Below are 7,529 nucleotides of genomic sequence, written 5' to 3' on the forward strand. Positions count from 1 at the left end.
CTCGTGTTTGAATCATCAGTGGCAAATTCTTTAAATATGAAAACATACTTACAGGCTGTGAGTCAGAACAGTCGGTATTGTAGGCTACTCTCCCAGGGGTCAGGAAACAGTCCTCCGTAAAATGCGTTGCACACACATGACTATTTGGTTTGAACTGTTCTGCAACAGCGTTGTAAATACAACTTAACCACTGAATTCTAGTTGTGTCCTCTTTTGGAAGGCCAAACAAAGTAGTTTCGCTTTCACAACGAAACACAGTGTCTCCAGAAAAATAGTGGTAGAAAAAAGGAGTGTTGATGAAATGATATTGGTTTACCTGTGTGTGTGTAGGGCGTGTGTTTGAGGTCTTATAAGAATGCCGCCTGTGACTCGGAATACAAATGAACAGATCTACAGGAAAAAATGAACTGCAAATGAGAGAAACCTTTGGCTAAGGCGAACCCATAACCCATCAGAGACTTTGAAATCTCTCTTGGACTCTGTGCGAAGGGTTAACTCCAAGGTTTGTATGCCAGAGGGAGCTTGCGGAAGGGGAGAGCTGTATCCTCTTTGACCTTGGCTGGATGTTCTTCTGTTCACTTTGAAGTGTGCTGGTGCGCTCGGTTCGAGGAATCTAAAAACGGGAAAATAAAATGCCCTCATGCTTGTTGTTCTTTATTTTTATTTTTTATTTAAGTTATTATTTTTTTTTTTGCTTGTTTGTTTGTTTTTTGGCTTCAGTGGTAATTGCACGTCTGGGTGAAATCGACAACTATATTTGCAAATTTTAGTGACATAAATTGGTATATTTAGCTTATGTTATATATTAATATATAACATAAGCTAAATATACTTGTTATATATATTTATTTATTTATTTTTTTGTTTTTTCTTCTTCATATTAATATTTTCTCTCTCTCTCTCTCTCGCTCTCTCTCTCTCTCTTTCTATATATATATATATATATATATCATGTCTGTGAGGCAATTCGCTGAGTTTCAGTTCATCATTCAGCACTCCTGTTCGAAACCGAGATGGCAGAATGCGCATCCCCTGTTTTCCTATTTATTTTATAAAAGCACAACGTTTTGTTGATATTGTGAGTGCACACAAATAAAAGTAGACCCTTTACAGTTCCGAATGATGTATTACTATTACCTTTATTAGCAAAAATGACAGCGTATCCACTGAAAAAAATGCAAGTGATCGCGCTGGCGCCTCCATGTCTTGCAAAGCGCGCTTTAGCTTCCACTCTCCGCACAAACTATTGGATATAGCGCACATTTATCTAGGTTTAACGTTTAAACATTGTTATATGCTTGAACTGTTTTAGATCTATATATTTTATTTTAGTCAAGTCGTGATGATTAGAGAAGGCTAAATTGATCAAACATATGCTCACTGTCTGCCGCTGGCCACTTGGTCGTTACTTTAAATGCGTAACGCTGTAATTCGATCTGACTTTGTTTCTTCCTTACAGTCACTTCATTGGAAGCATTCTCTATCACATATTGTTTACAACTCATGTAATTGTGAATTGTAATTATGTATGCATATAATGGTTCTGTTCTGTACCCCGGGTGGGGGGTTTGTCTTGCTGCTCTCCCCGCTCTGTCCAAGCATGGCTGCATGGACAGGCGTGTGGAGTGTTGCCCAGAACATAACCATACCCCCAACCTAAAATGTATGCTAATTGTAAGTTATCTTTGACGATAGTGGTTCTGACAGAAATGGAGCATAGCTAGTTCTGGCAGGTCATGTTAGTCAAGCTCGCATCAGCTGACACTCAGCTAATCCATGTCTACCTATAGCAGTGGTTCTCAACCTTTTTTTCCACCTGGCCGCACTATGGTCCAAGTGCAAGTCTCGCGGGCCGCACGCATATAATTTACATATTACGTCAGCAATACAATAGGAATACAACACCAATCATAATTCCCTTTATAAGGTCCTTTCAATCATTATTCAGCAGCTATGCTTTGCTTAGGAGCTAATCACCCACCTCCATCCCCAACTCCTCCTCTCGTCCAGTCAGGACTTGGCATTGGATATTTCTTCTTAATTCTTGACCACTGAATTATGTTGATATATAAAATAATCACTTAGAACATTGATGATATCTGCTACATTAATCATTAATGTTGGTTCTGTTCAGTTTACCCTAGGGGGGTTATTTATGCTCTCCCTGCTCCTATCCATGCTAGGCTGCATGGATGGGCAGGGAGTGTTGCCCAGAACAGAACCATATACCCCCAACCTAAAATGTATGCTAATTGCTTTGATGATAGTGGTCCTGACAGAAATGGAGCATAGCGTTAGTTCTGGCAGGTCACATTAGTTAAGCTCACATCAGCTGACAGTCAGCTGATCTTTGACGATAGTGGTCCTGACAGAATTACTGTTCTGTGCCCATCATCTGCTATTTCCACCACTTAATCAAGCCAGTCTTCTTTAAAGCATGATGACGTTTTATTTCACATGTCCTTGCATTTGTGTTGGCTCTCGTGTTGAGCTATTTCGTCCGGAACCATTAAAGTATTTGATTTCTACAATGACTGATTTGGCGTACATCATTCTTTCTATGAAACCTGTAAACCGCATTCACCGGTTCTAACTCATTTTTGCATCTGTCCTGTGTGTGGCATATTATTTCTTCACCGTGGCCACGTACACGTACAGCTTAGAGGAAACATTGCTCGTCTCATCTTGAATAGTAGACTCCGACTTTATTAATGTGGACTTTAACACAACACTAACTCCATTATAACATTAATATCAAGTGGCTGAGGCTGAGGCTGATTAACATCATAATGCATCATATAGCTTGCTTATTCTTATTAAAAATAAGAACAAAGATACACATTACAAATAGTACTTTATTTTCAGGTACAGTAGGTGTATTTAGCAGTAGCATTCAAGAAATTGAAAGAACAAATATAAAAATAAAGCACTGTATACAGTAAAGCAACAGTATTAAAGTTCTTCAGTCAAGATGCTTTGTTTATTGTTGTTTTATTAACATTAAATGGATAGTTCACCCAGAAATGAAAATCCTGTCATCATTTTCTCTCTCTCAAGTTGTTTTAAACCTGAATTAGTTTATTTCTTCTGTTGAACATGAAAGTTATTTTTAAAGAATGTGGGTAACCAATCAGTTGCTGGTCCCCGGTGACTTCCATGGCATTTTTTTCCCCTGCTGTCAAAGGGGACCAGCAACTGTTTGGTTAATCACATTCTTCAAAATATCTTCTTTTGTGTTCAGCAAAAAAAAAAAAATCAATACAGGTTTCGGACAACAAAAGAATGAGTAAATAATGACAGAAATTACATTTTTGGGTGAACTATCCCTTTAATGACAAGCGGCAACATGTTTAGAACTATTAATGTGCTGTCACTTTAAAGGATTAGTTCACTTTCAAATTAATATTTCCTGATAATTTACCTCCATGTCATCCAAGAAGTTTATGCCTTTCTTTCTTCAGTCGAAAATAAATTAAGGTTTTTGATGAAAACATTCCAGGATTATTCTCCTTATAGTGGACTTCAACGGCTACCAAACGGTTGAAGGTCAAAATTACAGTTTCAGTGCAGCTTCAAAGGGCTCTACATGATATAATACCAGACGAGGAATAAGGGTCTTATCTAGTGAAACGATCTGTCATTTTCTAAAAAAAAAAAAAAAAATGTATATGCTTTATAAACAAAAATGCATGCCTTGCACTGCTCTGCGATGCGCGTCCATGACTTCACGTAATACGTAATTACCTTGAAAAGGTCACGTTTGTCGTAGGCAGAAGTACCGACTCAGTCAGTGTTTACAAATGTGGAGAAGGAGGACCGTTCAAAAGTTGTTGTATGTTCAATGACACATATTCCAATGTTTTTGTGTCAGTTTATCGTTTAAAATGGTCACTTTGTGTGCGTATCCTGAATGTTTAAATCTTTTGAAACCTAATTTCCACCTACGTCAAGCGTGATCTTTTCAAGGTAATTACGTATTACGTGAAGTCATGGACGCGCATCGCAGAGCAGTGCGAGGCGTGCATTTTTGTTTATAAAGCATACTTTTTTATTTTTTTTCAACCATTTGGTAGCCGTTGAAGTCCACTATAAGGAGAATAATCCTGGAATGTTTTCATCAAAAACCAACTGTGTTTGTATATAAACCTTGTGTGTTTTTGACAGAATTAGCGCAATCAGACATTTTTACTTAACTTAGTCCATTAATCAGGTGCTGTTTGACATAGCAAAAGCGCATGCCAGAGCAGCACGGGAAGGACATTTTGAACCGGCAAGGCTTTAAAGCACATGCAAATATTGTATTTTTGTGATTGTGAATACGTGCAGTGTCCATGAGTGTAACTCTACTGCTGAGTTAACATTTGATGTGAATGTATGTGGCGTTGTACAGTATAATGAGACTGAGGCGCCAGAACTGCAACTGATAGAATGTGCGCTGTAGCACGATACTACCATATTTCTTCAAAAGCAGATCATGGAGACATTTTAATCACCCACCATCAAAAATCGTGATATCGAACACCCCTACTTGCATGGATAAATTGTTCACCCCAAGAATAGCAATGTGCGATAGAGTCCATTTCAATTTCATGAGGACTTTAAATATCAATATTTTGAATTTAGATTTTGGATCAATTTGTCCTTTTATGAAATATAAAATTGCAGTTCTCTGGAGCTCTTCCTGTTTTTCCGCAGCCTACTTGTTTCTAATTTGAGGCTATGGTCCGTGAATAAAGTGCAGTATAAGCCGAGATAGATATGTCACATCCTCTGTCAACTGGCAAACTGTGACAAGAAATGTAACGTGTTTGGCAAGTTCTATATGTAGGGATACTGTTGAAAATACCTGTCAAGAATTTTGTGGACACAATCCTTTACATCTTTCCCTCCAATTCTTGCAAGTTGCAACACCTTTAAAGAGAGGGGGTAATATTCCAGTCATGTTAGAAAAATAATATACTATAACAAGTTTCACTGATTAAAAAGAAGAATATTGATAAATAAAACAGAGTATAAAATTACATCACTTCCAGATTGTGTCTTGCAAATCATACCAGGGACTCAAAGGCTTGCTTGTCCTTGAGGCATTCCCCCTCTCTCTCAAAGTCCTCCATCGTCTCCAGCTGCTCTGTATGGGCGGATGAAAGGGGAGGCTCACTTCTTCCCAGCCTTCTGACCTCCATGTGGATTTCCACGAATTTAGACAAGACTTTTTTTTCTGAAACTCTGAAATCAAAAAGAAACACATGCAAAATTCTCCATGTCAGTTTATACTGAGCCAATTGGAAAATTATGCTATTGTTATCCATACACAGACGTACAAGTTAAATCTGCTAATGACCTGCTCAATTCATTTTTGGTGCTTCTGATAACAGTTTAAACACTTAAATACTTACTTGTTATATCCATTGGAAATCTTAAGTCTGTTTCCCTACGAGGCCCTGTACGACTGGATTCACATGCAGAGGACCTGTTACTCTGCTCTGAGAAAGACCTCCCAGAATATCTTGAGATTGGCGTTTGAACACTTCCATAATCTGAAAGACAAAATTTGTTGAATATTACCTTGTTGTTCATAATAGTGGATATAGCTCTTGTAGCAAGTTTTGTGCCCATATGATTCATTAAGTTTGGATAACTCGAGGAACCCCAGTGTGCAGTTCCTGCCTCTGCTGTAGCAGTCAGTCAAGCTCAGTCGGTTCAAAGAATCCATCTACTTTTGCCCATGATGATACTTGATAGACAATAAATTGAGTGGTCAATCCCGAGGCTCAGAATGTTAAACACAAAACCAGTTGCTCAAAATACGTTAAAAATATTTCATAACATGGCCACTACTTTAGAACATTTACACTCTTGCCACTGTGAATTGCATAAGGGTTCGGTTGAATACCGTCCTCGGACAAATCACTGTGCCTGGACTGCTTCCTGTGTCAGTACCGTTTGCTGTGATGGGACCCTTCGCTATGCTGGGACCCGTCACTGTGTCTGTACTGGTCACTGTGCTGGGATCCATCACTGTGTCTTATGACTGGACCCATCACCCCTCGACTGGCAGGCTTGGTTTACATTTGAATGTCCAGGGTCTGAAAAACAAAACACTTAATTTACAGTTAAATTTAGGTTAATGGAAATACACAAGTCATACAGAAGAAATATGCTCTGAGATTTAACCCTGGTGCGTTTTTATTTTTATTTTTTTTGAAAGCCTCTAAAAGAACTTAAATTACTCAGTCAGTTTTGATCGTACAGATAAGAGCAATACATCAATCGAATCTGTAAAGGGTCTACTTTATTTGTATACAAACATAACAACAAAACTTTGTGCTTTTGTAAAATAAAGAAAAACATTGTGCGCTGTCTGCCGCATTGGTCTACGTGATCTTCATTTTGAAACGTGTCACTAAAATGAACTGAAACTCAGTGAATACTCAACACAGAGACATGAGAGATATATCTATAGAAAGCTTGACATGTCTAATTTTAAACGAAGCAATTCTTATCGAAAACAAACATTCTGTGATAAAGTAATCCGTATGAAACCAATGCGATGTCCAGTCTTTCCCGTCTGCCTTCATTATCTCTAAATAGATCAAGCCCACGAGCCGATCGCGCTTTTGATATTACAATAGTCCACGTGAGACGCGTGGCATGTAAACGCCCACATCACAGTAAACAAAGCAGCAAGACTTTTCTCAAGTTCATCTCGGCTATTGTTCGTTTCTGGAAGAAGATGTGCTGAGAGGAATAAGACAGAATTTACCTCAGATGAAGACGCGCTGAGAGGAATAAGCTTTGGATTTTCCTCAGAAGAACGCGGTGGTTTGATATCCAGTGGAGGATATCATTTACACGAGTAAGTCTTTTTTTATTAGCCTACTTGCATTAGTTGTTATTGTGTTACTGTTACATAACTTGTACATATTTTAGTAGACTTCTTCCAAACCATGATTCCTGACTAAATTTATAATCAAGTGAAATATTTGAAGATTCATTCACTGCATCTAATGTCTCACGACGCCAGGATGTTTTTTTTTATATTCTATAAAATCTGAGTGTATGTTTGTATTGTTTTAGTGTTTCATTGTAAAGAAGGCGGATCTCTGCATTATTTGTATCTTTGTGTTTCTGATTTGACAATGTTCTCAGTTTTTGCGAATAGTTTGGCAGTCCTGATCAAACCAATTTTTTCCATTTTTGGGTATTTGATTTTTTCCATTTTTTGTTTTCAATTTGGATTGTTTTGCTGATTTGTCAGATATGTAATTGATATCTTTGACAGCAAGACTGACATCTTCATTAGTGTGAGCATAGGTGTTATTTAGAAAATTATCAATCAGCGCTTGTATTTTTTGGCTGCTAAGTGCTTTCTGATATTCTTCAGCACTGTTTTCAGCCCATTTGTATGGTTTTCTGATATTGTACAGCTTACTGGGCTTTGTGTTAATGTTATTTTCTGTCTTTTTTTTTTTAGATACACAGTGATTTGACTGTGATCAGACAGAGGGGTTAGTTCTCTAACAGTGAAT

General features: G+C 37.8%; 1 long non-coding RNA gene across 1 annotated transcript; it reads right to left on the reverse strand.

The window, feature by feature from the left end:
* Positions 1 to 4,845: 4,845 nt before the first annotated feature.
* On the reverse strand, positions 4,846 to 5,469 carry LOC107681345 (uncharacterized). The gene is made up of 3 exons (XR_001633242.1): positions 5,397 to 5,469; positions 5,055 to 5,226; positions 4,846 to 4,911 (listed from the first exon to the last, which is right to left on the reverse strand). It is a non-coding gene; the product is annotated as an uncharacterized LOC107681345 (long non-coding RNA).
* Between the last annotated feature and the right edge of the window lie 2,060 nt (positions 5,470 to 7,529).

This window comes from Sinocyclocheilus anshuiensis, unplaced genomic scaffold, assembly GCF_001515605.1.
Source record: "Sinocyclocheilus anshuiensis isolate Anshui unplaced genomic scaffold, SAMN03320099.WGS_v1.1 scaffold2503, whole genome shotgun sequence".
NCBI classification, from domain to species: domain Eukaryota; kingdom Metazoa; phylum Chordata; class Actinopteri; order Cypriniformes; family Cyprinidae; genus Sinocyclocheilus; species Sinocyclocheilus anshuiensis.